The 27971-nt window shown below is 45.9% G+C and overlaps 1 protein-coding gene across 2 annotated transcripts in view; it reads right to left on the bottom strand.

Moving 5' to 3' along the window:
- The window catches only part of CDH11 (cadherin 11), a 185783-nt gene that overhangs the window by 101184 nt on the left and 56628 nt on the right, over positions 1 to 27971 (bottom strand). For both annotated transcript variants that reach the window (XM_081806498.1, XM_006747624.3), the window contains exon 2: positions 23360 to 23484. The gene's annotated coding sequence lies outside the window, so the exon portion shown is untranslated. The remainder of the gene's footprint in view (positions 1 to 23359; positions 23485 to 27971) is intronic.

Genomic DNA, 27971 nt, shown 5'->3' with positions numbered 1-27971 from the left:
TTTTTTTTTAAAGATTTTATTTATTTATTTGACAGAGAAAGACACAGCGAGAGAGGGAACACAAACGGGGAGTGGGAGAGGGAGAAGCAGACTCCCTGCCGAGCAGGGAGCCCGATGCGGGACTCGATCCCGGGACTCCAGGATCATGACCTGAGCCGAAGGCAGTCGCTTAACCAACTGAGCCACCCAGGCGCCCTGTTTGTTTGTTTTTTTAAAGATTTTTATTTATTTATTTGACAGAGAGATAGAGAGCACAAGTAGGCAGAGCGGCAGGCAGAGGGAGAGGGAGAAGCAGGCTCCCCACCGAGCAGGGAGCCGGACGTGGGGCTCGATCCCAGGACCCCGGGATCATGACCTGAGCTGAAGGCAGCCACTCAACCGACTGAGCCACCCAGGCGCCCCAGAATATTGGTTTTTTGACAGGAGGAGGGGATGGAGGTACCGCTTTGGGAAAATTCAAAGTGAAACACCAATGGGACCCAAATCAAAACAGAAAAAAAAAAAATGTTCCTGGGGTCATAAGAAAAAGAAAAAAAAGACATCTGATTGAACATATTTAAGAGAAGCAAAGTCTTCAAATAATCACAAATCACAAACTTGGCATGGAGATCGAAATGTGTGCATAAAAAGATACATTTTTCCCCTGCAAAATGTAATAAAGATGTGATTTTTTTTCCCCAGTGAAGCCATCTTGGAAAAGAAAATCATGATAAAAAGGAGAAATTCAGATTACAGCAGAATAATGGCAATTCTTTCTAACTGGCTACAGAATTTTCTATCAGTTCCTTAGTAAGTATGGGGAATTGAAAGTTTATATTGAAGACACGTGGACATCACTTATGCTAGCTAAATGGATACTTTAAATTTTGTGCCCTTATTCCATCGTGTGCCTTCGGTTCTCCTCAAAACAGCTCCTTTGTCACTTTCTCAATATCCTATACAACACAAAATCCCTGCATTTTTTAAGAGAGGACCTAGCCTTAATGGGAACTCACCTGGCATTTGCAGGCAGGCTTGTGGTGTGATGAAGTGACAAGACTACTTTGCAAGTTCCCTGAAACTGTCTTAATATGGATCATTTCTCTTGAGTTGTATCCCATGTTAAAGCAACGCTTGCTTTGCTGCGATGAGATGGATTTCTAGGAATAATCATCTGAAGCTTGCAAAAAGCACTTTGTGCTAAAGTAGAAAAATTTCCACTCCTAATCATATGACTTAGGCCTGAATACTCACTTGAGACTCAGAAAGTCTGTGTGTTTCAAACCCTATCATTCCTACCATGTCAAGTCTATTAAATCATAATGGCCACGTCATTTACTTTTGTGGAAACTAGAGGTGTCAGATCTCGTGAATAAAAATACAGGACACCCAATTAAATTTGAATTTCAGATAAACAGCACTTGTTCTGTTTATCTTGTAAACAGTTCTTGTAAAACTATGTCCCATAGAATTTGGGGGGGCACACTTATACCAAAATGACTGTTTTTTTATCTGAAATCCCCATTTAACTGGAAGTCCCATATGTTTGTCTGATAAAGTGGAAAGTCACTTGTAAAAATAAAAAAACTGGACGAGGCAAGCCAATCTCCAAGCCTCAAGTTATTTTTTTCCTGAAATCCCAGAATCATTTTGTCTCCAAATATCTTCTGTGGGAACTCAGAATGCTCTTGCCTAGTCCTCAGGGAAGCAACATCACTGGGCAGAAGACATCACATTTGGGGAAATGTTGACAGTTTGGGAACTTTTACCATCAGTGTAACTGAGGTCAGAGAAAACCAAGGAAGGATCTTTGATTTCCCCTGAGAAGATGGAATAGGCTCTTGGATATTGACAGATGACCTACAATGTAAAAGGCCTAAGGATGAGAGGATCATCTACAGTACTAACTGATCGAGGAATTAGGAATAATGTTCTCTTTCATCCTGAGTTGACGCTAGTTCTCAGAAAACAACCAATACCCAAATCTTGGAGTCAGGATCATTTATATTAGGAGCACATACCATGTGCGATTAGTAGGCAAATTTCAAGAATGCAGCACTCATAGATGTTTGTTCACGTACACACAAAAATTTGGTAAAAATGCATTCATCAAACATACCCAGAGCATGAGGTGGGAATCCGATGCTGAGCTAAGCAAAGGCAGTGACCGGAAGATGCTGCCGTGGTGCTCACAACTCTGGGAGTGGCGTGGTGGGTGGCAGGTTGGGAGGCAACCCAGAAAATGGTAAGCATGTCATGAAAGGTGCTTTGCTGTGGGCATGAGTTGCTGAGAGAGCTCAGTGGAGACTCACATAAACCAGGATCCAAGGACGTGGTTGCTCAGGGAAGACATACTTGATAAACCTGAACGAGGTCGTGAAGGGATGTATATGAATGGATGAGATGTTCAGCGTAGGAACAGCAATCTAGCCAGTGGAAACAACAGGAGCCAACATCTAAGACAAGAAATGGGAGTCTGTGTTCAGGTAACGCTAGGAATTTGGGAGAGTGAAAGTGCAAAGGCTGCTCAAGAAAGAGTAAGTGGTGGGGCAGGAAATGTAGGCGGGTGGTAGACCACACGTACGAAAATAACAGAGCACTTACAATAAAAACATTCACTCTTGGGCCAATGCTTGGATTCATACCTGTCCCGCTGCATGCAAAGTCGGAAAGCCAGGAGCAACTCAGGTGCCCATGCAGAAATAGCTACATGTCCACAAATGCAGTGTCCCTCCGTCAAAATAAATGGGTGTCTGCTTCAGTTATTCATTTTCCATCAGGATGTGTTAAGCTTTAGAACTGAGAAGCAGCCTAAGACTCAGACGCAGAATGAGTGCGTGACTTCCATGGGGGGGTGGGGAGAAGAACCCCAAACAACAACCTGTGTCTCACTTTCAAGGGCTGGGGGCTGGGGGAGGGGCAGGGAAGAAAGAGAAAGGAAGGAACACTCACTAGGTACCTATAATGTTAGACCGTGAGCGAGAACAAGATACTCCCTACGGTCTTATGAGGCAGGGATAATGACTCCTACTTGACGAATGAAACAAAATCAGAGAACTTGAGTCCTCACGTTCTCACATCACATAAAATGGCGTAACCTCCATTTGACCCCAGCTATAGGAAATGAGCCCACGTACACGTGCCAGGTGTTCTCCAAACCCCCAGCAAAAAGAGCTAAGGCCAAGTGGTGCCTGATATAACCAAGGAGGTGCTTATGCAAAGAAGGGAATTAATTTCATTCTGATTCCCCTGATCTGTACTGTATGTACCAAATCAGAGCCATCTTTGCAAAATTAAGGGCATTAGTTATCTCCCCATTCAGTCGGAGTGGCATTACACTTGCATGCAGACGTTCCCAGCTAAGCGGAGGAATATCAAGTTTTTACAAAATCATTCATCAAGAGGTGAGACCTAACCCTGATTAGCGTTTCAATAAGAAGCCTAAAACTAAATAGAGAATAAGTGCACGATCACAGTGGCAATTAGGCACCTTCTCGACAGCCACATTTTTCCTTAGACCAATCGAGTTCGAGCAAATGAGAAATTTTTTCCTTTCTCTCTTTTTTTTCCTCCTGATGTGAAGTGAACTGCCTTAAATAACTGAGAGGTGACGGCAAGCTTGTTAAAGAAAACGTTTGCCCATTAAGTGAGGCTTAATTAAACAGCACAGGCGAATCGTTCTTCCATCTAAGATGTGGAGCACCCTGGTAAAATCACCCTGCTTGCAGCACTTGGTCTGGGAAGTGCTAGGATGACACCCATCAGTAAACTAGGGGGAAAAAATAACAAAACAGTTTTAGACTTCAAGAAATCACATGTCATTTTGCAAAGCAGTGGATGAATTGGAGATGTACACATGCAAATAAAGTTAATCAAAGATGACTTTTTGTCTCCAATTACGCTGTCTTTAGATGTACTCAGAGTGATGAAGTTACATTCTCTTGTCCCCTTAGATGAGCCATTTGGAATTGCGGATAAGAGGTTTCGCTGCAGTACCAGGAGGGGCTAGTGGTAGAAATTCTCTAGGAGCACATCACCAATGCTCCACGACAATGGGGATCATGTATGTTCCGTTCATCACCTTATCTTCAGAAGGTCTCATGATATTGAGCATGTGGGAAGCAGAGCTGGGACGGGATTATCATCGAATGATGTCTCCCAAAAAGTGCTCAAGTCCTGGGGCGCCTGGGTGGTTCAGTTGGTTAAGCGACTGCCTTCGGCTCAGGTCATGATCCTGGAGTCCCTGGATCGAGTCCCGCATCGGGCTCCCTGCTCGGCAGGGAGTCTGCTTCTCCCTCTGACCTTCCCCCCTCTCATGCTCTCTCTCTATCTCATTGCCTCTCAAATGAATAAATAAAATCTTTAAAAAAAAAAGAAAGAAACCGGGCTGGGGCGCCTGGGTGGCTCAGTTGGTTAAGCGACTGCCTTCGGCTCAGGTCATGGTCCTGGAGTCCCGGGATCGAGTCCCGCATCGGGCTCCGTGCTCGGCAGGGAGTCTGCTTCTCCCTCTGACCCTCCCCCCTCTCATGTGCTCTCTCTCATTCTCTCTCTCAAATAAATAAATAAAATCTTTAAAAAAAAAAAAAAAAGATCCTCAAGTCCTAACCCCAGTCTGTGAAAGTGACCTTATTTAGAAATACGGTTTTTGCAAATGATGAAGTTAAGATGAAGTCATTCGGGTGGACTCTACTCCAGGATCACTGACGTCCTTATAAACAGGGGAAATTTGGACATGGGGTGGGGGCACCACTTATAAGCCAAGGAATGTCTACGGATATCCGAAGCTGGGAGGAATGTATGACAGAGATTCTCCGTCGCAGCCCTCGGAAGAAGTCAACTCTGCCTACCCCTTGGTTTTGGACTTCTGGCCTCCAGAATTGTGATCCAGTCAATTTCTGTTGTTTAAGCCACCCAGTTTGTGGCACTTCGTTGCTCTGGCAGTCCCAGGACACCAACACAGGTAGGGAAGGGCAGAGTGCATTCTGACCTGGGTGATTTCTCAGTTCCGCTCTGATACCCTTCTTCCAGGACACTTGTCCCAGTCAGCTGGCCCTACTGCCACCACCAAGAGCCCTGGATTGAAAGCTGACCTCTGCTCGTGCTCATCTCATGGCCTCCTCTGAAAACCAGGGGCACTGGTATAGCACATTTCCCTTTGCCCTGTCGTGAGGATTCCATGAGATAATTCTCGTGACCTGCTGGACACCATGTGTGGCATGTCGTGAGCGCTCAATAAATACTACCTGTTACTTTTATCAGCATTAAAACGTTGGCCCCTAGAACTGAGTAGTGTTAAGGTCGGTTTTACATTTCTCTGGTTGTTGCCCATAGCCATGTGGACATGGCTGTACCTGGACTGTCCAAGGGGAGTCGGCTGGTAACTTAAGGCCCTTGGAGGCCAGAGAGGCCCCTTGTCATGGGATGGACATGGCCCGGCTGTTCACACTGGCTTTAACATGTGGTCTTCCACTCCATGCACTCCCCCACCCCCACCACACAGATGATTATCAAGAGGAGGCACTGGAATCTGCAGAGATCTGGCCCTGCCGGAGCTGACCTTGGAGGCCTGAAGGTCAGCAGGGCCAGTAAGATGCTGGGAGGTGGGCTGCTGAGCTGAGGTGGCGGTGATCTCAGGGAGCCTGCGGGGAGGGAGCCCAGCTGAGGGCAGGGGCTCTAACCCTCATTAGCATTTCAATGAGGGGCCCAAGGGGCAAGAGAGAACACCTGTCCATCACAGGGGCAAGGGGACTGCAATTAGGAGGTTTTCCAGGTCCCCTGCATCCAAGGCTTTGTGATCAGTATCTCACTGACTGTTCACCACAACGCAGTGAGACAGGTATTACTGTCTCTATTTTATGAAAGAGTTAAGAGTAAGACGACCTTTGGTAACTCAGGACAGACCTTTGGTAACTCAGGACAAAGTCACAAAGGGCATCCGCTGCTGGTACACAAGCCTGGTGGGATCAGAGCTGTTAGAGCTCACCACGGGTGCCCCACCGCCTACCAGCATCTGCTGCACTGTCCCTGCTAGAAAGTCGCTCAGTGGGCGGTTACCAGTATTTAAATCAGATTGAAGACTGTATTGTCAAACCCATCTGCTGATAGTTTATAGCCATATACTTAAAAAGGCATAAATGCCTTTTGAATGCTAGCAGTATGCATCCTTAATTTTCTGCATTGTTTATGAATTGTCTGGAATAGAGCAATCACAATAATAATTCATACTTTATCGCACTTTGTAATTTACAAAGGGCTTTCACAAACATTAGCTCATTTTACACATCAGCCCACAAAGGTAAAGGTTATTATTACCCTCATTTTATTGATGGGGAATGAAGGAATAAGTCATACTCCTTAATGTTCAGAGACGCTAGTGCACATGAAGCCTGAAATCTTGAGAGGAGGGCTTAGGCTGAAAATCCTACCCAGGAAAGGAAAAAAAAAAAATATTCCCTGGTGGGGAACGCAGTTTCCATTTGGGAGTGGACAGCTCCAAAATCAACCCCAATTCAGCCTTCAGTTGGATGCTTCGCCTTCAGAAGGACACAGCTGATTAATAGCAGCCCATGATGAGGGTGGCTCACAATTACTGGGCGCTTATTCCATGCTCAGCACTGAGCCGAGCACTCTGCACGCTTTATTTTATTTAGTCAATCAGCACACAGCCCAACGGGGTTAGAGATGAAGAAATTGAGGGGCACCTGGGTGGCTCAGTCGTTAAGCGTCTGCCTTCGGCTCAGGTCATGATCCCAGGGTCCTGGGATCGAGCCCCGCATCGGGCTCTCTGCTTGGGGCGAGCCTGCTTCTCCCTCTCCCACTCCCCCTGCTTGTGTTCCCTCTCTTGCTGTGTCTCTCTCTGTCAAATAAATAAATAAAATTAAAAAAAAAAAAAGAGATGAAGAAATTGAAGCTCTGAGAAGTCACTCACCCAAGGTCAAACAACTCGTGAGACCCCCCCACCACCATCCAATCTTAGAGGTTTAACTTTTAATAATTTGATTTTAAGGGGTACTGCCCCATGAGTACAGACTTTCTCATAGAGAAAAAAAATTCTATGGTGTTTTGTTTTGTTTTGTTTTCTCTGCTCCCAGAGCCTCTTGACTTTCACCGTGGCTTGCCCCAGGTTAAAAATGCGATGTGTACTTGATTCAAGGCTTGGCTTCCTTCTGCTTGGGACTCTTAGAAGCGCTGGATCTAAAACTGCACCTGCTTGTTAAGGTACTTCTGCTCCCCCCTCGGTAGGAACTGTGGTTTGCAATTAGAGAGATTGATTCGGTGCAAACACCTGAGCCCATGCATCCAAAAGTTCTGATGGAGAATCTTCTGAGTTCCAAAAGAATTGCAGATCCAACTCATTAGAGCCACAAACCCACGTTTGGTGGCATAATCTCCTCACCCATCTTATCTCTGGGTAAATCTGACGAGCTTCCAATATTCTCTCCAAACAAACGCTTGCCATTTCTAAAATAATTCAAAACACAGACCCCCCAAAACAGCTCCAGAGGCATCCTGGGTGAAGACAGTCTGTGTCACAGGTCGGGTCCTGCGCCCCTCGGGAGATGAACTCTGAAGGCAAGAGGGATCACTGGGATGCTTAAGTGTCACTCTGCGAACATCCATCACTCAACTCTCTGCCCAAAATAAATGGGAAAAGATTGAATTTGAGATGGAAAGACAGGCCTGAAAAGAAGAAGGCTGGGCAGATGGTGATGCTTTTTGCAAAAATTTTGGGTGAAGGAGAAAAAGCTGAAACACAGTATCCGTGGCCTTAGCTTTCGGCCTATTAGGGAGAGTGGGGGCGGGCACGGGGGCTGCCCCAGCGGCCTGCAACATGCCCTGTCCCGTGGAGAGCAGACCTGATCGCTCAGGGGGAGGCAGGGCCTGCTGTGACAGCCAAGAAGCTCCGCTTTAGATTTGAAGTATTAATTCAATTTCCCTTTCCTCGTGCCACTTACCAGCTGTGAGGCGTCAGGCAAATTATTCAATCTTTCTCAGGCTCTGTTTCCTCACTTGAAAAATGGAGATAAAATGCTCCCCTGCACAAGGCAAAGCGGTGGAATTAAATGACAGGAAGATGCGTGGGACACATAGTAGGCTTCTTCCCCTTTCCACGTTTTTCCTCTTCAATCCTTGATCCGTGAACAACGTGACTTTTACATGGAAGAATTCAGCCCCCACCTGAATCTTGGAAGCCGGAGCTCAAATCCTCCCTTGTCTGCTGATACACTCATCACAGGATGTTCCCGGTGCTAGCCTCCCAGATATGTTAATAGCAGAGCCTGGCCTCGGCCAGAAGCACCCACAGTTAGGAAGCCTCATGAAGGCTCACGGCTGGAGAGGGTGATAGTTGTTTCCACCACTGCTATTTTGCAACGGGCTGTTTTCCCTGAAAAGCCAGTAAACATACCTTAACACCAACTTGCTTTCTTTTTTGATTCACCTGTGCTCAATTACTGTAGTTCATACATCTTCAATGGAAGTAAGAAGCCCAGAGTCAAGCCCCTTGGCCCTCACCTCCGTTTAGGAATAAGAAAGCTGAGGCTTGGAAGGGAGGTTTGCCTTGGCCAAGCCAGCCCTGCTTCAGGGCGTGCTCTGCAGACAAAACTATCTCTGCAGACCTGCTTCCTTTCCGGACGCAGATGGGTGGAAGCCTCCAGCCATTGCCAAACAGGGACACCGCTCCCGCCGGAGAGCAGAACTGTGGGACTTACAACTGTGGTAATCCCGGGCCATCTCCTGGAGGTATGTAAACTTACGCCATTATCACTACTTCTAAGGAGGAGCATAAATGTTTGTTGAGTTAGGAACCTGTGCTAGGTATTTTACGTGCATTATCTCATCTGATTTTTCAACATTCCCATGAATAGGAATAATGTACCTTCCCCAAAGATGTCCACATACTAATTCTCGGTATGCATGGGTCCGACTTGTACGGCAAAGAGGACTCTGAAGATGTGGTTACCTTAAGGACCTTGAAATGGGCACGTTAGCCTGAGCTCCGTGTAACCACAGGGTCCTTTTAAGAGGGAGGCAAGAGGGACAAAGAAAGAGAGAGGGGACGTGGTGAGAAAAGCAGAGGGTGTTGTGATGGGTTTTGAAGAGAGAGGAAGAAGCCATTAGCTAAGGGATGGGTGCAGGAGGTCCTGAGACTCTGAGAAAGACGAGAAATAAGATTCTCCCCTAGGGCTTCCAGGAGGAAACCAGCCCTGTCAATAACCTGATTTCAGCCCAGAGGACCCATTCTGGACTTCTGATCCCCAAAACTCTCAGATAATAAAGCTGTATTGTTTTTAGCCACCAAGTTTGTGGTAGTTTGTTCCAATAGCAATAGCAAACTAATACACCCATTTAACAGCTGAGTAAGCTGAAGCGTCTTGGGGTCAGATCACCTGGCTGCAGTCACAGGTAGCCAGGTCACGGGAAGCAGAAATGGGGTACTTCATGGTGATTCCATGGCTCGTGCTCTTATATCTGGACCATATCGTGCTGGGGAAGGAGGGGGACTAGTACAATGTCACAACTTAAAAAATGCAAGGCCTTGGGCGCCTGGGTGGCTCAGATGGTTAAGCGTCTGCCTTCGGCTCAGGTCATGATCCCAGGGTCCTGGGATCGAGTCCCGCATCGGGCTCTCTGCTCCTTGGGAGCCTGCTTCTCCCTCTGCCTCTCTGTCTCTCATGAATGAATAAATAAAATCTTAAAAAAAAAAAAAAAAAATGCAAGGCCTTCCTCAACCCTGTGAGATAGTCAAGAGAGTCGCAGTATTCTGTTCCATTAAAACAACAGCAACAAAGCCACTAGCGTGAGAGAGTAGCTGCTCCATTCAAGGGCACAGGTAGAGGCAGGACTGAAATCCTGACCAGGGTGGGCTGTCTCTTTCCACAACACCACTCCTGCCTCACAAACTGTGCTGCTTCTGTACTTCGTGGGGCATTTGCCCAGCTGCTATCCTTCTGCAAGGAGAAGCAAGCACCCTGCCCCCGTAACCAGCGTGCAGGGCCAGCAAGCCCAGGGGAAGGCCTGCGTTTGTGCGCTTGATAAGCTGATACTCTGGCCAGCTCAGCAGGAAGCCGGCTCTCCCTGTAAGACTGCCTGCACACGCTGGGAAGAAAACAAACCAACCAACCTGGCTATCACCTGGATTCCATCAATCCATGAGAACCTCTGTCTACACAGCCCCACATTTGGAACATTTGAAATGACACTGATATTCGACAAATGAGCCAAAAGAAGCACAAGAGCCGTCAACTTTCCCGGCAAGCGGCAAGCAGAAACAAGATCAGAATCCAGGCATTCCCACTTCTGAGCCAACCTTCAATGAGGGAAAAGAGCAAATACTCCGAAATAAGCAAGAATATATTGCAGGAAGTATTAACTTTTAATTAGTATGATTGCTATTATTATTACTATTATTATTTTATTGTTCTTTGAACTCCTTTAGAGCTAAGGAAAAAAAAAGTCATTGAAATGGGAAAAGAGGATGTCAGCTGCCTAAGACTTCCCTTTTGTAAATCCCCGTTCATCCATACCGTGTGAGGATCTAATTTTATTTATGCTTCCTGAATGCAGCCAAACAGCGGGGACTGCCGGGATTTGGGCTCTGGCGGGAGATGGCAAACAGAGCTTTTGTTTTGATCTCACTGCTTAGGTTAATGCATCCTGATTCCTCCACAGGCTGTTTCCCAGGATGCTGTTATTCCCACACTGTCTGCTGGGGAAGCAAATGTCCCCGTGAAAATGAATTAAATGCAGCAGTATTTACAAATCTTGAGTCAGATTTCCATCCTGTCTAACAGGATGAGAATTTGACCCATTATTTACACTAGTAAGCTGAGAATGACATCAAAAGCTCTCTTATTAACTGCAGGGGAGATAATGACTTAAGTGGCTTTAATCTAGACATGTGCTTTACAACAGAAAAGTGCATCTGCTGCTTCTACAGAGGAGAAAAGAAACAGCATTCATGTCTCTACTCAAGGGACAGACAATTGTCCCTAATTCCAAGCCTTGTCTCTAAACATCCATGGATCCCACATCACTATGGTCTCACTTAAGACATTCGGCTTGCATTGGAGAATGAGTCCAGGGAGAGACAGAGACCTGAGCAGAGGCAGGAGCACTTTGAATGCCTGTAAAGGGGGGGTGCAGTGCTCTTTACACAGCCTGGGAAAACAGGCTTGGTTTCCATGCTCTCACCGCCCCCCCCCTTTTCTCCTGAGACATACCCAACCTCCGCGGCTGCAGGTGAACTCATGCCTGATCATCCTTCATAGGGATACTGTAAGAACTGAGGGGAGAGAAAATGGGGAGGGCACTTTGCTGAGGCAAATCAGTCTTATCTTTGCTGCCATTCATGTTATGGCTTTATTCCAAGATCTATTTTTCTGGGCACCAGCAAGGTGGGGTGGGAAGCATCTGAGCTCTGGAACCAGAAAGTCTGGAGGTGAAGTCCCAGCCCCATTATTTGCCATCCATGGGGCTTCACGGGCAAAGCATGAACTGATCTGATTCTTCATTTCCTCATCTGTAAAATGGGTACGAGCTTCCTATCGATGTTAATTGGCCCCATTTTATCTGTTTGAACTAAGCCCAATTCTCTGAGCATATAACAAATTTACTATAATTTAGCTGTGTAGAATTTGTAGAATACTTTAATGAGTTTTCTTGAGATAAAATTCAGATATCATAAAGTCAACCCTTTGAAAATGCACAATTCAGGGTTTTTTTTTTGTTTTTTTGTTTTTTTTTTTTTAAAGATTTTATTTATTTATTTGAGAGAGAGAGAGAGAATGAGAGACAGAGGGCATGAGAGGGATGAGGGTCAGAGGGAGCCCGATGCGGGACTCGATCCCGGGATTCCAGGATCATGACCTGAGCCGAAGGCAGTCGCTTAACCAACTGAGCCACCCAGGCGCCCCAATTCAGGGTTTTTTTAGTGTATCTGCAAAGTTGTGCATCAATCCACCACTGCCTAGTTCTACAACATTTTCATCACCCCCAAAAGCAAACTCATAGCCACGAGCCAGCTACTACATTTAGAATATAGTTTGCTAATCAACATCTTGCTATTCTTCAAGGTCTAAGAAATCTCTGAGACCCACAATGCATTACTCCTGGACTTACAGTCAGCACCAAAGTGTCAGGCGTTTGATGTATACCCTTCTGGGGCTCCCAGATTGACAGCTGAAATCTCCCCAGCCTTTCCAAATAGACGGTATATTCATGGAGTTCAAAGGCCGTGATTTCTGCATTTTCCTTACCCCCAGCACCTCTGCTAAAGGCTGAACACACACGTAGGTGCTTGGTAAACACATGGCTTCTGACCGATTGGCCAATCGTCACTTCTTCCGAAGACCAGCACGTTTGTCATCTCTCTGCTTCCCTGAATGCCGAAGCCTCCGCAAGCTGTCATGTTCCATGATTATTCTCCCCAAAGCACGTGCTATTAATTTTTCATCTTAATGAACTGTCCAGTCGAGTTTAGCAATGGGAATAGTGATAGTAGCGTAAGAGGAATGGCTTCTGCCTTGCTATTGTCAGAAAGCTTCTGCCTCCAACACTGGCGCATAATTGAAAAAAACCACCTCAATGGCGACAAACACCATTTGTCAAGAACGACATGGAGTAAGTGCTATTTCAAAAATTCATACTAACGAGCTTTATAAACATGGATTATTGGAAAGTTTCTCTGATTGATACCTGCTCAAGCATTTAAGTGCCCAGCTATTACTCCTCTGTGTTTGCTTGAGTGAAACCACTTTGAGTACCAAACTACATGTCAGCCCTAATTTCCCAGAGTATTACGAATGCACATTCTTTCCTGATGGGAGATGGGTCAGGCAAGCCGGGGCAGGCCCGAAAGTCCTGTGTTAATGCACACACAGGGAAGCCATTATGCAGCTGTTGGCCTCCCAAGAGTGGAGTGCTCTGGGAACAGATGCCACTCAAATCTGACTGATGGCCCAGGAGGAACTGAGAGGGAGAGGGGGACAGAGAGAGAGAATGAGGGGTAGAGAGATATGTCTGAAAATTCTGCTCAACTCAGCAGCGTGGAGGAGCCCACGCTCCAACTCTCCCTCTAAAGCAGGCAGCGCAACCATTATATTCCTGTTAACCCATCAGGGAAACATTGGGAATTTAGATATTGGCTTAGCCCTTCACTTAAGAAATATGGACTAAACTGCGGTTAGGGTGAACAGCACTGCTTGAAGCTGAGGATATGAGGGGGACAAGGCAGACCATGTCTCTGAAGCACTGGGGCTTAGAGTCTCATCGAGAAAAAGGACGGTAAAAACGTAAACTTACGAAAGAATACAGCATTCACAGATGGTGATGGCTGTTTGAAGGATTAGACAGAACGATGAAAGGTAGAATAGGTGGGCGTGGGTGGCAGGTGAGGTGCCGGTGTAGGGAATGGTCTCCAGTGGGGGCCGGGGGCGGGTATTTAAGCTGGGTCCTGAATGATGACAAGGGGCCAGGCCCCCCCGGGACGAGACCCGAACGGAGTGGACACAAAGTGCTGAGCCCCTGAGGCTGTAAAGGGGCTGGGCCAGTTCAAGGGATAGTGATACGTGGCTGAGTGGACCAGGCGAGGGCGCAGAGGTGGGGAGCGATCATGTCAGGGACGGCACTGATGGCGCAGTTAGGGTCTACGTTTTGTTCTGATTAAGAGGAAGGTCGTGAAATATTTTTAAGGCAAGAGGAAGGGCAATGGCGATCACTCTCCAAGCCCTTACTCCACTCTGCTGCAAATTAAATCTAGCCCTGCCTCCCCTCCATCTTATCTTTTCAATTCAGCTTCTGATCCCGACCTTGATTCCTGCAGGCCCTCTTCTGTGCACCTCTGTCCTCCCTCTCAATACTCCTTCTGGGCAGCCACCGCAGCCCCAGTTCCCGTGTTCAAGTTCCTGCCCCTCACCTAGACCTCACTCTGGGCCGTCTGAAAGGGCCAAGTGAAAGGAGCAGAGGAGTCTGATGGTGGATAAGGAGAAGGCTATTCACACACTCTTGGAAGCAGGATTTATTCTGCAAAGCAATCAGCAAGGCTCAATGGGAAACTTCTCTTGCCCTCCACCTAAGTGCAGGCGCAACCAGAAGGCTCTGGCAGAAGCATGATTTAAATGCAGAAACAGGATTAAAATCTGTCTTCAGAGTAGAAGTAATTTAAGTTCCATGTCATGAGAGGTCCTTTTCTGTCTTGCTTCCCACAGTATCTTGGTGCTGAGCACAGTGCTAAGCATCAATGAATACACATTCAATGAAAACAATGAAGGTACAAATGAATCTGGTGTATTCATGCAGACACGAGAGGGCTTGCTGCAAAATATCCCATAGAGTTTCTGGCAGGTTAAGTTCTCTGAGATGGAGTTTCCCGTGGGGATGCTTATTATGGGCTACCCTTGAGAATAACATGAGGGAAGGGAAGCAGGAGTGGACAGAGGGAGAAAGAAGGTGAGATGTGAGGGGGTCCTGGCAGCAGCCTCGGGTAACCTTGCGTTGTGTTCTGGGCTAGGATGGCCCTTCTCCATGATCTTGAGGAGAACCGAGATGGTCAAACCCCTGCTGATCCAGTCATCAGATGTGGGCTACCCCAGGAGGGGCCACGACCTTGGCTGATGCTGCCATGTGAGGCAAGTCTGGAAGGGGCTGAGCCAAGAGCACGCCCCCTAGCTGGTACGGCCAGTCCTCCAGTGAAGAGAAGATGGGGGGGCGGGGCGTGCACAGGAGCATGGAGTTCAGAAGCAATTCTACCTATGCTGAGATCTACTGTTTCTTACAGGTCCTGGTATGGAAAAGGAAGGGGTGGCAATTTGGACTGGTAGGCCTGTAGTGTGATGGAGCAATGGCAGGAGTCCTAGGGGAAAAAAGGGACTCAGAATCATCGCTCCCTCCATACACTGGGTGTGACCCTGAGCAGGAGACAGCTCTGTTTCCTAGACTCTGCTTAACCTCTCTGAGCCTCAGTTTATTCTTCCAGAGAATGAGATGGAGAATGTCCATGCACAGGGATCAAAGTGGCTGATGCACAAGGAAGGGCTGTACCAATGGTGGGAAGGGAAGACGTTGTGCCTTTTCAAAATGGACTTGGGACAGCAGGCACTGCCTTATCTGGAAATGCCAGCCAAAAATCTCAGCAGCAGAGGGCCCAGGAGGATGGAGACCATGTCTCCCTCCTATGAAGGCCTGTTCAGCAAGCGTGCACTCATAACCCACACACTGTGCTAGAAGACCCAGTATTAAACATCCAAATTCCACCCTCAAAGATCCTGCAGACTTGTAGACAAAAAAATAGCAATGAGGTCACAAAGGAATACCACACAGACTTCTCCATTAGGCACTGTGCCTGGGGCCCATAATACTTTAGGGGCTCACAGGAATGTTTTTGTGTCTGCATGTTTTTTTAATTGAGATATAATTGACATATCACGTTATATTAGTTTCAGGTGTATAATATAATGATATTTTTATATATTGCACAAGGATCACCACAATAAATCTGGTTAACATCTGTCACCACACATAGCTATATTATTTTTCTTGTGATGAGAACTTTTAAGATCTGCTATCTTAGCAACTTTCAAATATGCAATACAGTATTATTAACTACAGTCACCATGCTGTACATTACACACCCAGGATTTACTTATTTTATGTAATGGGGACTTTGTATCTTTGGATCACCTTCACCTATTTTGCCCACCTCCCATCCCCTGCCTCTGGCAACCACCAATGTGTTCTCTTATCTGTGAATTCGGGTTTACTTGTGTTTTTTTTTCCCCTAAGCTTCTGCGTATAAGTGAGATCATATGGTATTTGTCTTTCTCTGACATATTTCTCTTACCCTCAGGGTCCATCTGTGTTGGTGCAAATGGCAAGATTTCCTTCTTTTTTGTGGTTGAGTAATCTTCCACTGTGTGTGTCTGTGTGTGTATATACACAACACATTGTCTTTATGCACTCATCTGTCTATGGGCATGAGGCTGCTTTCATGCCCTGGCTAGTATAAATAATGCTGCAGTGAACATGGGGGTGCATATATCTTTTCAAGTTAGGATTTTTGTCCCCTTTGGGTAAGTACCCAGGAGTGGAATTGCTGGATCACAGGGTAGTTCTATTTTTGAGTTTTTGAGGGACCTCCATGCTGTTTTCTGCAGTGGCTGCACCAATCTACATTCCCACCAAGGGTGCACAGGGTTCCCTTTCCTCCACATCCTCAGCAATGTTGTAATTTCTTTTAAAGTCAGAAGGGAAATTAATTGGCCTTTTAGGGTAGAAGATTATATACATCTTGATACCAAAGCAATCATAAAATATATTTATTTTTTTATGGTAATAGGAGCTCTTGAAGGTTAAGGTGACTGGGGCCCATGGAAGGCATGTTGAGACCCCCAAGGAACCAAGGCACTCGGGGGAAAGAAGTAAAAATCTGTTTCACGGGGGCCAGGGAACCCCATCTGGAGAGGATTCTTCTGTGCATATCCAAAGAAATGGGGACAGAGAAGGAAAACCCATGCAAGGGAATCTGGAGGGAAGCATCCCAGTGAGTCCCAGGGCTGCCAGCAATAAACTGTGGATGGAGAGTAAAAGGGGGATGACACAGGGAGTGGAGGCTGGATCCTGGCGGTCTTACAAGCAAAGCATCCTGTAATTTATCCTGCGAGGGACCACGGTCTTCTGAAGCTTAAGGTTTTAGACTTAAGCAACTTTGGATTTTGGAGAAATCCTGCAGCAGCTTGGAGGAGAAGTGCTGGGGAAGCCGGCACAGAGCTGGACGAGCTCCCAGGAGCCCGAGTGCCAGCCACCCCGGCCAGTCCCGTGTGAGCACAGGCTGCTCGCTGCCTTTGCGGGTCCCGCTCCAACCCTTGACTAGAGTAAAACCACACCAGCGATAACGCCTTTTTCTTTCTTTGCCCAAAGCCAGATGTAAATGGGTGAGGGACAGTGAATAACAATCCTCCTGGGTCTATTTTTCAAGTGGAGATTCTGAAGGGAAACTGGGGAGTGTTGAGAGGTCCAAAACAGTATCTGTTCTGGACAGGAACACAGTACTTGGGGAAACTTACTAGATACTCATTTAGAGAGGCACCTTCTCACCTAGCCCTTCCTTGCAAGTCTATAGCCGGATTTTTCACAATTCATTTTCTTAAAAAAAAAAAAAAATGTATAAGAACTGTTGCTGTGGCAACCTAACAGCATTTGGAATGGTACTTAGATTCTAAAATTCAGGGCCTCTTGAAAAGATGAACTCACTGGCCCCTCCACAATTTTTCTAAAGCTTCCAAATAGAGGCATCTGCCAGGTGTCAGGCTGCAGCCTTCTAGATCCTCAGCAGACAAAATTAATTGGTGGCAGATTTTGGTATGGCTTGTTACCTTTCCTCCTCTGTTCTCTCAAACTTCCTTGAGCTCTGAGTCCCCCACAGGGCACAGGGTAATTTGGGTTAGTAGCCTCCAGAGGAAATGGTGATTCTCTGACTTAGGAACCACATGAGGCCAGGTAGGGCTGACAGGCAATGGCTTGATTTTTGTCCTGAAACAGTGGGAGCAGCGGAACCTTCCTGATGGAACATAAGGAAACAGGTAGACTTAGAGGGAGGTCAGGGGACACCCTCTCACGGGCATATGAGTTCCATGAAAATAGGAACCATGATGGTCTTATTCACAGGTGCACATGTTGGAATTAGGACAAAGCAAACAGTCAATAGATATGTATTTAATGAATGAATGGGTGGATGGCCAGGAAGTCAGTCCTTAGAGATTCTGCCCCATCACTCTCAGGTTCACCTGCTTTCTTCCGCCGTGATATGTCTATATGTCTGCCACCCCACAGATCACCATCACAGTCTTCAAAGAGCATGCACAGGTCTTGACACAAAGCATGAAAGAGTGCCATGAAGGCTTTCAGTAATTATTTGATGAGTGAATGAATGAATACCTGAAAACTATCCTCCTAGGCCCAGAGCCCTTGACAGGAAAACCATCTCACACTGTCTTCTTGGGTTACCTCCTGCCCGTCACAGTATTCACAGTCCCTCTCACGGAGAATACAAACTGTCCCTTGCCATGTAATGCATAGAGGAAGCACAGAGATAACTTGAGCAGTGCTCAGGGGCTTTGATCTTTGAAAGGAGGGAATCTTACACCAGGCTTGGGGTGGCCGTGTTGAAGCCGACAAACAGAAGAGAAGAGTCACTATCTAAATGGCTGGTTGTCGGAAACGAAGTGATCAGATTTTAACGGGGCACTGTGTTCCCACCCTGGACAGCTGGGCCCAGAAGGCCAGTGCAGAGAGCATTCTCACCTGCTGGAGAGACACTCACGTCTTGCTGAGGGAGCACTTAACAAGACAGGGCAAAACCTTTCCCAAAGCTGAGCACAAGGTGGGTATCAAGTGGCCCAAAGGAGTCCCCTTCCTGACATCTCCATCCTGGAGGGGGGATTTGCTGCTCATGGCATCTCAGAGCAACTGACATGGAGTGGAACACATTCTAGGTTTCAAGTTGTACCTGGGTTGTCTCAGGAAGTAAGGGCTCCAGAGAGGAAGTTTACACAGGTCTCTGGGAAACTGACATCTAGGCTGTATCTTAATTAGGGATTAAATCTGTACAATCATTGCACGGAACATGGGAAAATGATTAAAAAAAAAAAGTGATTTCAGATGAAGGGTTTCTAAGAATCCATTGTATTTTTGCAACTTTCTGCAGGTTTGTAATTTTTCTTAATTTTAAAAAAGTTTAAAATCAAAGGAGAGCAAGTAAAACGAATAAACGAATAAAACGAATAAAAAAGTTTTATTTTTCTAGAACAGTGTGCATAACAGTGTCTATAGTTAGAGACCCTCTACATATACAGATGTGGAGAAAGTGACTCTCTGGATATGTGTGATTGTAACTGTCCAGAAAATCTGTGGACAGTCACATAGGAATCCAAAAATAGTAGCTGCTTCCGGGTAAGGAAATTCATGGATGAGATGATAGGCACTGAAGGAGACTGAATTCTCTGTAGACCTTTTGTCACCTTTTGAATTTCAGACCATTTTCATCCATTTAACTGTCTTATCTACTTAAAGATAATAAAGAAGAAAACAAACCACCTAGTCACAAAACACTGGCTCAAGAACTTAGGTACTGCTCTCTCTCTCTCTCTAGAACTTCTGTACTGCAAAATCCTAAACTCCTACTCATGCTCCATGTCTAAACCCAAAGGTCACCTCCCCACTGAAGCTTCTCCTGATTTCCTCTATCAGAATCAGCCCCTCTGTGCTGCTATGGAAGCCTAGACTTGTCTAGAAGGAACTATGCACCATGGTTATTTGACAGCCAGCTGGGCTCCATCACAAGAAGGGCGGTCCTTCAAAGGCATGGCTAGTTTCACTGTTGTATCCCCAGATGCATGTGCATTTGGCCCACTGTTTTATTTCCAGTACCTAGTCCAATGGCTAAAACAACAGTTCTCAAGAGATGGCTGATAAGTGAACAGATCCAGGGCTCTCTTTGCTTCTCCCGATGTGTTACCTCTCGCTCAGTGTACACATTCAGCTGCATTCTAATGCATTAGCCAGAAGCTGCTAGGTCTCCTTTATAACACAAGTGGACATTTAGGACATGGTCATACCAAAAGAATTATAATTGCCCTCCAAGTTTGTTAAGACTGGAAGGCAAGCTACAAAGGAAATGGAAGAGTCAGTGCTCAGGAGGAGCGACCGTGGCTCTACCCATTGTTAAGCACGTGTCCCTTAGCAAGTTGATTTTAACCTCTCCGAACCTCAGGGTCCTCATCTATAAAAGAATCACGATGACTGCACGTACCACTCAAAGTTCTGGTGATGTCCCACAGGATCGTGGATGTAAAGCACGTAGCCCAGTGGGTGACCTGTGACCACTAGCCCCTGCTGATGATCACTTAGGAGGATCTCCATGTGTGGAAGCTTTTCTTGAACATAAGCGCAAATAACTTTTCACTTGAAGACATTCCTATCTGTGCCCAAGTGCCCTACTATGAAAGCCCAGTGAGTTATCAGGGCTGAGAAGGCCTATCCTGTGGCTAATCCCCAGGTAAGTCCTCCCCTGCATTGAGGAGGGAGCCAAGTGAAACTGGGTCAGCTCCTCGAGGAAAAGGGAAGTGCCCTTTTGACTCTGGCTGTGTGCACAGCACACCACAGGTTCTTTCAAGAAATGCTGCCTTCGCAACACCTGCGCGGCTCCACTGGTGAAGCGTCTGCCTTTAGCTCGGATCATGATCCCGGGGTCCTGGCATCGAGCCCCATGTCAGGCTCTCTGCTCAGCGGGGAGCCTGCTTCTCCCTCTCCTTCTGCCTGCTGCTCTCCCTGCTTGTGCTCGCTTTCTCTCTCTCTCGTGCTCTCTCTCTTTCTGTCAGATAAATAAATTAAAATCTAGAAAGAAAGAAAGAAAGGGAAAGAGAAAAAGAAATACTACTCTTGTGAACTGACGGGGGAATCAAGAATCTGAGTCTGGAGCCTAAGTTGTTGGTTAATTTTGTTTTGTTTTTCCAAAACCTTACAGTATAATCATGAACAAGTCTTTCCTTTCTTGAAGGAAAAATCCTCTCTGTAAAACAAGAATCTTTGCCAGAAAGATCAAACGGCCATTCTGTCTGTACCATGCTGTGTGTTTTTTAATGTTACAAGCATTAGAATAGTTTACCTTCCTCTCCTTGGAAAAAAGCTATGCAGAACTCTTCTAAATAAGCGTTCTTAATTTCTAAGTAGAAAAAAAAACTAGCATGTTTCCTAGAAGATAAATTAAATTCAAGTGCTTTCTATTTAGCTTCTGACTGCTTCATTGATACCTCATTCTAATTGTCCCTATTATCTAGAAAAATAGGAAATGTCAGTTGCATGTTCTATTGAAGAATTCACAGGGCCGATGAAATGAAGAAACCCATTTGGCTTGGCAGCAATGAGATGATCATCACTCTCAGACATGTCTACAGGAGGGCTGCGTCTCATATGCTGAGCCAGGTTTTGGAGCAAATGAGTGCAAAATATGCTAATTTGAGGGGAGCCAGTCAGACACTCCAGATCTTATGGGTGCCTCTGCAGGGAAGTGCCGCTCTGCTCCCTCATCAGCTTATTCCCGTAACAAACATGGACCAGAGCATGGCAGAAAGAGTTTGAGGAGTTCCCCAAATTGAAATTTTGTCCTCAAACAGGTGCACATTCACATATGAGTGTACAACATCTTGAAAATCACCAAAGTTTACGAGTCTAGTCACGGGGATGACCATTTTTTTGTCACAAAAGCTTGCATGGGATTCAGGGGAAAAGTCCCGCCTGCTGGGCAGGAACTGGTTGTTTGTTTGTTTTTTGGTCCATAACAGAGCAGATTTATTCAGGGGTAAGAGAAAAGAGGGGAGTGGTAAAATCCATTAGTTCTAGCTAAAATCAGACTTCTCAAAGATAAAAATTTCCAAGGACAAAAATTATGCCAATAGGGCCATAGGCAAGTTACTTATCTTTTCCAAGACTCGATTTTCTTATTTAGCAAATCTTGGACATTTATAGTACCCACTGCATTAGGTTATTGCAAGGATTGTGGGAGACGATTTCTTTAAATATCTTATTTGCCTGACGTGTACTAAGCACTAGATACCTGTTAGCTGTCATTATTATGACTTTTCTCTGCCGTAACATTAACTCCCCTTCCTCACATTCTATTCAAAGTATTCTTAGAGTCTCTATTCATGTTTAATAAATATTTATTGAGAATCTACTTTGGGCCAGATACAGTGGTTGCAACTAGGAACACAATGCTCCCCAAATAAGTCCTGCTCTCAAGAACCTCCAGGTCTAGCCGGGAAGATAGGTAATTAAACAGACAATTACAGCCCACTGTCAAAATCACAGTAAATGGTATAATATCAGACTACTAAAGTATTGTCTAGGAGATACCCATAGCTCAGTCTTCAGAGATTGAAGAGAAATCCTTAGAGATAGTGAGTTCAAGCTAAGATATAAAGTGAGCAAGAGTTGGCTTGTGAAGAGAGAGAGAGATCATGGGGCTTTGGGGAAGTGACAGGTGTGCCCTACAGTAGATCCCACAGTGGATGTGTCTAGTACGGGCTGAGTGTGCAAAGAGAATGACTGAGAGATGAGTCTAGACAGCAAAACAGCGGCCCTATCCCTGAAGGGGTCCTAGAGACTTATTAAGGAATCAGATCTCTGACACTGAAAAGATTAAGTAGGAAAGTACATAATACCTGGACATAGGGACATTGTTTAGTATTTGTATGGAAGATGTATCATGCCGTAGATGAATTAACCCCAGAGGCAAAATGACTTGTCAGGCAGCAATTGCAGTAACTCTGGAGAAAGAGGACCAGGCTTATGTTTGGAGGATGGTGGTGGGGAGAGAGAGAAATAAAAAAATATCTCAGAGATAATCAGAGTAGCACCAGTAGGAATCAACAAGAATAAATTGCTCTTGGAGGTAAGGGATTGAAAGGCATATGGTACCCCTCCCATGTTTCTGATCTGGGTGAGTTTTGATGCTACCCTTAAATATGACACACAGGACAAAGTGAAGGTTGAGAGGAGAAAACCATGACTTGTATTTGGCCTCTGAATTTAAGGCACCTGGTGGACATCCTCATGGAGATGAGCCATAGACGTAAGGATAGATGGATCTAGAACCCTAACATGTAGGGAGTCATGCCAATAGAATTAATTCTTACATTTCTATCTGGATTTTTGGATGTCCTGTAAAAATAGCTCTAGTTACCACTGAGAAGATAGGAGGTAAATGGATTCATAAAATCCTAAAACTTAAGAACTGTTAATGACCCTAGGTCCAACTACCCTGTGGCTCAGAAAAGAGCTCATTAATCTCAGGGCACAGCAACAGTGAATGGCAGAGCTGGGCCTGGGAGCTGAAATCAGCCTTTTGGCTTATGATCTCGTGGTCTGCCTTTTGAGGTCTAAAAGGTTCAGCCTCCTGGCCGTGGGATATAAGCCACCTTGTTCATATTTATAGAATTCTCTTCAAAAGAAGAAAAGGAGGAAGAAGCAACATGGCCATTGTCTTAGTCTGTCTAGCTGAGTCTTTGCTAAAGAATCCCTTTTAGTTCCTTCTTTCTACTCCGAACCTTCTACAGTCATCCCTCCCCCTGCCAAAAAAAAACCAAACAACAACAACAATAAAAACGATCATCCTTGTACTAGTATGTATCAGGTGTTCAATAAAGAGAACCCAAGAACAACACTGAATAATCACATTCCTCAAAGCCTAAGTAAGTAGGCCAATTTCCCTCTAAGATTCTGCTTTCGATTTGGTGCAGATTCAAACAAAGGCAGGTTGGAGGAAGGGGCCTGCTGGGTATCACTTCCATTTCCACATTCATAGTACAGTAAAGTAGCTCCATCTTACCTTCTTCACCCATTGGATACTTGCTGCCAATTTCTATAATACACTCCACCCATCTGATTGGTCACTCAACAAATGACAACCGGAACAAGTGTCACGGGGCCACTGAGCCGAAAATACAGTGATTTCTGCAAAAAGTGAAAGGATCATTATTAACCTAGAGGTGACATGAATCAATGAAATGACACAGTCCTAGATACTGGGCACACACAGTTGCATAAATAGACTTTTTCCTTAGAGGAGAATAGTCCAGGTGTGGAGAGAGAGATGTAAACAAATTCTCACACTTGTGTGAAAAATGGGAAAAAACTTGCCATGGGTTTAGAGCTACCAAAAGGTGATGTGACTCACTGTATGTGCTTTTGGTATTTTGACAAAAAGACAAGAGCAGCCATCCATCCAACTTCTTACACCATGCTACGGACATCACATCCATTTGCTCCAGCACCAGCAACAAACCTGTAGGGGGAATATCAACTCTTGGAGCCAGTTTCCGAGAGAACACACATTCTGTCTGAGTCCAAAGTAGGTACCTTCCCGTCGCAAGGGACGAGCACTGTTCTGGTGCTGCCAGAGCCTCGTGGAGTGACAGTCTCGAGGGCAAAGAGAGACAGGGGAGGCGGTGGTGGTAGGAGATGTCATCCCTACCCCAGCGGAGCTGAGCCCTGGGCTGACAGAGCTGCAATTCTTCATCGAGACTGCATTTCTCTCCACCCCCTCCCACACTACAGCACACTCTGGATTTCTGTGTGGGGGCTGTGTTCTGCCTGGATTCTGGTCTGATGCATCTTCATATCTCCCAAAGTATTTAACACATTTCCTAGCCCAGAGCAGCTGTTCAATGTATATCTGCTCAGTGAATGAAGAGAGGAATATGGAGTGTCTGAACAGCTGTTGTCTTCAAAAACTGAGGCACTGATCCAAGGAAGGTGGTGGCTGGCATAGCTGTAACACAACGGCATAAAGGATTTCTTGAATGTCCTTCATCTCTAGGGTTTCTACCTTCTAGGATCAACCCAGCCGACATTGAGAAGTGAAACTGCTCCGGGGCACCTGGGTAGCTCAGTCAGTTAAGCGTCCAACTCTTGGTTTCGGCTCAAGTCATGATCTCAGGGTCGTGAGACTGAGCCCCATGTCAGGCTCTGCACTCAGTGTGGAGTCTGCTTGGGATTCTTTCCCCTTCCCCGTCCCTCTCCCTCTGCTCCTTCCCCTCCTTGCTTTCTCCCTCTCTCTCTAAAATAAATAAAATATTTAAAAGAAAGAAGTGAAACAACTTCTTTTTTGACTTTATTTATTCTTCCTTTTTGTTTCCAGATATACTTTTCCTTATCTCATCTTGGTTCCATCCAACAGCTATTCCTCACACACCACACCTTCCCCAAACAACAGCAACCAACAGCAATAAGCAAAAACCCTTCTTGGTGAAGGGCTGAAATAAATTATAAATCTCAAATGTGTCCATAGCATCTTGATTTGGTGACTGAAGCAAGAACAAGAAAATTTCCTATTGTGTGCTATTCCCAGGATGTTGAGGACAGAACAGCAATGGGGTTATTCCTAGATGAACATGGAGTCAGAGAAAAAGTCACATGGACAATTCATAGAACACATAATTGATGAAGAACCCCACTTTGTTTTGTTTTTTAAGATTTTATTTATTTATTTGACAGAGAGAGACACAGCGAGAGAGGGAACACAAGCAGGGAGAGTGGGAAAGGGAGAAGCAGGCTTCCCGCCGAGCAGGGAGCCCGATGCGGGGCTCAATCCCAGGACCCTGGGATCATGACCCGAGCCAAAGGCAGACGCCTAACGACTGAGCCACCCGGGTGCCCCAAGAACCCCACTTTGCAACCACATTACATGTTGAGCTAGTCTCCAAAAATGCCCCCCTCCCAAATGAACCATACCCCCAGATATCCATGCCCCAGGACCCCTTCTATGTGAATCTGAGATGTCCTTGGGTCACCAATGAAACCTAGCAAAGGGACACTCTTAAGATTTCCAGAAGCTGAGTCATAAGAAACCTTAGAGCGTGTCTTGTGCTCTTGGAAAACTTCATCTGGGAGAAGTCAGCTGTCATGTCAAGTCTGAATACTCTAGACCCGCATGCTGTGAGGAAGCTCCAGCTAGCCATGTGGAGAAGCTGCGTGGATAGAGAGAGAGATGCCCAGCCATACCTAGCTATTCTAGGCACCCAAGCTGAGGTGCCAGATGGTGAGCAAAGATGCCATCTTGGACATCCGACTCAGTCAAACCTTCATGTGACCAGCCATCTGACAACACAGCGTGAGAGACCCCAAGTAAAAACCACCCAGATGACTTCACTAAACTCAACTATAAAAAGTAATAGTGAATTGTTATAAGCCGCTAAATTGGGGACAGTATGTTACTCAGCAGGGGACAACTAGCATACCATAAATGGAACAGACGTTGCCACAGGCCTCACCAATGCCTGTCACCACTCTGGTTGTCATGAGCCCATCTGGGTATCTCCCCCCACTATTCAAAGGGTAAGACTCCTGCCCAAGGTGTGCAGCCCATAACAACCAAGGTGGGACCCGAATTCAGCAGCGCAGACCTGATAGCCTGCACTCCTTCTCTTTGCATTCCCCAGTATCCAGTCAGTTAAGAATACAGCTGTATCTGTAGCCAGTGTGCTTTTAAAAGGTTACTTCTCAATTCCATAAAAACTAATTGAACTCCCACTTTGCCTCGCATTGTTTGCCTCCCTGAAAACTATCCCCTATAAAACTCCTTTCACCAAAAGCCTGCACAGACAATTAAGAGCTTTGGAAGGAAAGCAAAAATAGCTGGGTGAATGGTCTATGAATTCCAATGACTGCAAACATTTGAGAGAGAGGGGATGTAGGTTCTGCGGAAAATGTTGATATACAACCTCACCATGCTTCCTAGGAAAGAAAGCAATGACAGAAGAAATCTTAGCTGTTTCTGTACTTTCAGCAGAGTTAATGGGAAGACAGTTTGTTGGGTCTGAGAGGCCTATGTATGTATGCTGCTTGTCTTCTCTTTCCGCACTGGAGTTCCTGCTTGGAACGGTCGTTTTCCCTCTTCTCCTCTCATGACTGCGCAAGACCTGGAATCTCGTGTTCCCTTCTGAGCCACAGAAATCCAGCCCAGCACTGTGGCATCTACCCCTCCACCTATTCTCAGGGTGTCTCCCCTTCCTTTCTCAAGGCCTGTGTGCCATGACTGGCCCGCTCCCCATACAGGGTCACTGCCTTCTCCCAGCTCCGTCCAGGGCTGTGCTCAGCCATCTGCAGTACTGAGCCTCCTAGGGGTGCAGACACATGAAGCCATATATAACTGCAGAGAGATTGAGGAATCAGGAAGAAAAACACTGAGAAGCAGCGATGGAGAAATCCTTAGTGAGCCTACAGAAAGCAAGGAGAAAAGCCAGGGTAAGGATGGGGGTATGACTGTGGCAGATATCTCTTGCTGAGCTCGGAGTGTTTAGAAGGCTCAGTGCATGCAAGTCCATAGGCTTCCCTTTGACCCACGAGTCACACTGCTGAATTCGGGTCCCACCTTGGTTGTTATGGGCTGCACACCTTGGGCAGGAGTCTTACCCTTTGAATAGTGGGGGGAGATACCCAGATAGGCTGTCCCTCTCTGAGGATCTCTGCTCCAAATCAAATGCCTTGGCTTATTGATCTCCATGTATGGGTCCTTTTCAAGACTGTGGACTCAGCCAGCCCAGGCATGGGCTAGGATCACTGTTAAGAGCACAAGGGCAACAAAAACAGTATGTAGTTCTGGGGTTGGGGGAGGGTAAGGGCCGAAAGTATGTGTACGTTTGATGAAAACAGTCCCCACCTCACTGACTCCATCAACACGATCCTGGGACACTTACGGTGTATGCAGGTGTATGCAGGTGGGGCATGGGGGTGGCAGGTGAAAACGGAAAGAGCTGTCACTGAGTGGAGCAGGGGAGCCCAAGGACACAGAGACAGCTCCATTTTACAGACGAAGAAATCGGCTAAGCCGTAAGTGCCCAGTGCTTAGAACAGGGAAGCAGCTTGACTGGACTGGATCACCAACAATCCATTCCTCTCCTGCCAGACTTAAGAACCTACAACGAAACCTATTTCCTGGGGAAAATCATGCCTACCCCTCTAGTACATCACCCTGGAAAACTTCTACTTTTTGCTAAAACAATGCAACAGGGAATTTCCAGTACTTTGGTAGGGGGCTGACTGAAACAAACTATGATTAAATAGATGACTATTAAATAAACAAATGAAATACCAGGCTTCTTATACTGCTGTGTTATGGCAAAGAAGTCAAGCAAAGGCCATATGATTTTCTGTTGTAATGGAAAGACCAAGTCGTTTTGCTGATGTCACTGTGTATTCTTGCTCCTTGGGCGGGAGAAGGGGCAGCAGGGAGGCAGCTGACTGTGGGCACCCTGTAACAGGGGCTTCTTCCTATGGTACATGAACGTGTTCCTGACATTGCTGAAGGAATGAATACACTCAATTAATAATCATCACTGGGTGTTTCTCTTTCCTGTTATCGCCAAAGTTCCAAAACCATATGGTGAAACATATTTTGTAAGATAGGTTTATAGATTGTGAATTAAAAAAAAAAAAAAAAA

The sequence above is a fragment of the Leptonychotes weddellii genome, chromosome 16 (genome assembly GCF_054177405.1).
Source record: "Leptonychotes weddellii isolate Sample4059 chromosome 16, ASM5417740v2, whole genome shotgun sequence".
NCBI classification, from domain to species: Eukaryota; Metazoa; Chordata; class Mammalia; order Carnivora; family Phocidae; genus Leptonychotes; species Leptonychotes weddellii.
This window is presented reverse-complemented; position numbering and strand designations above follow the sequence as displayed.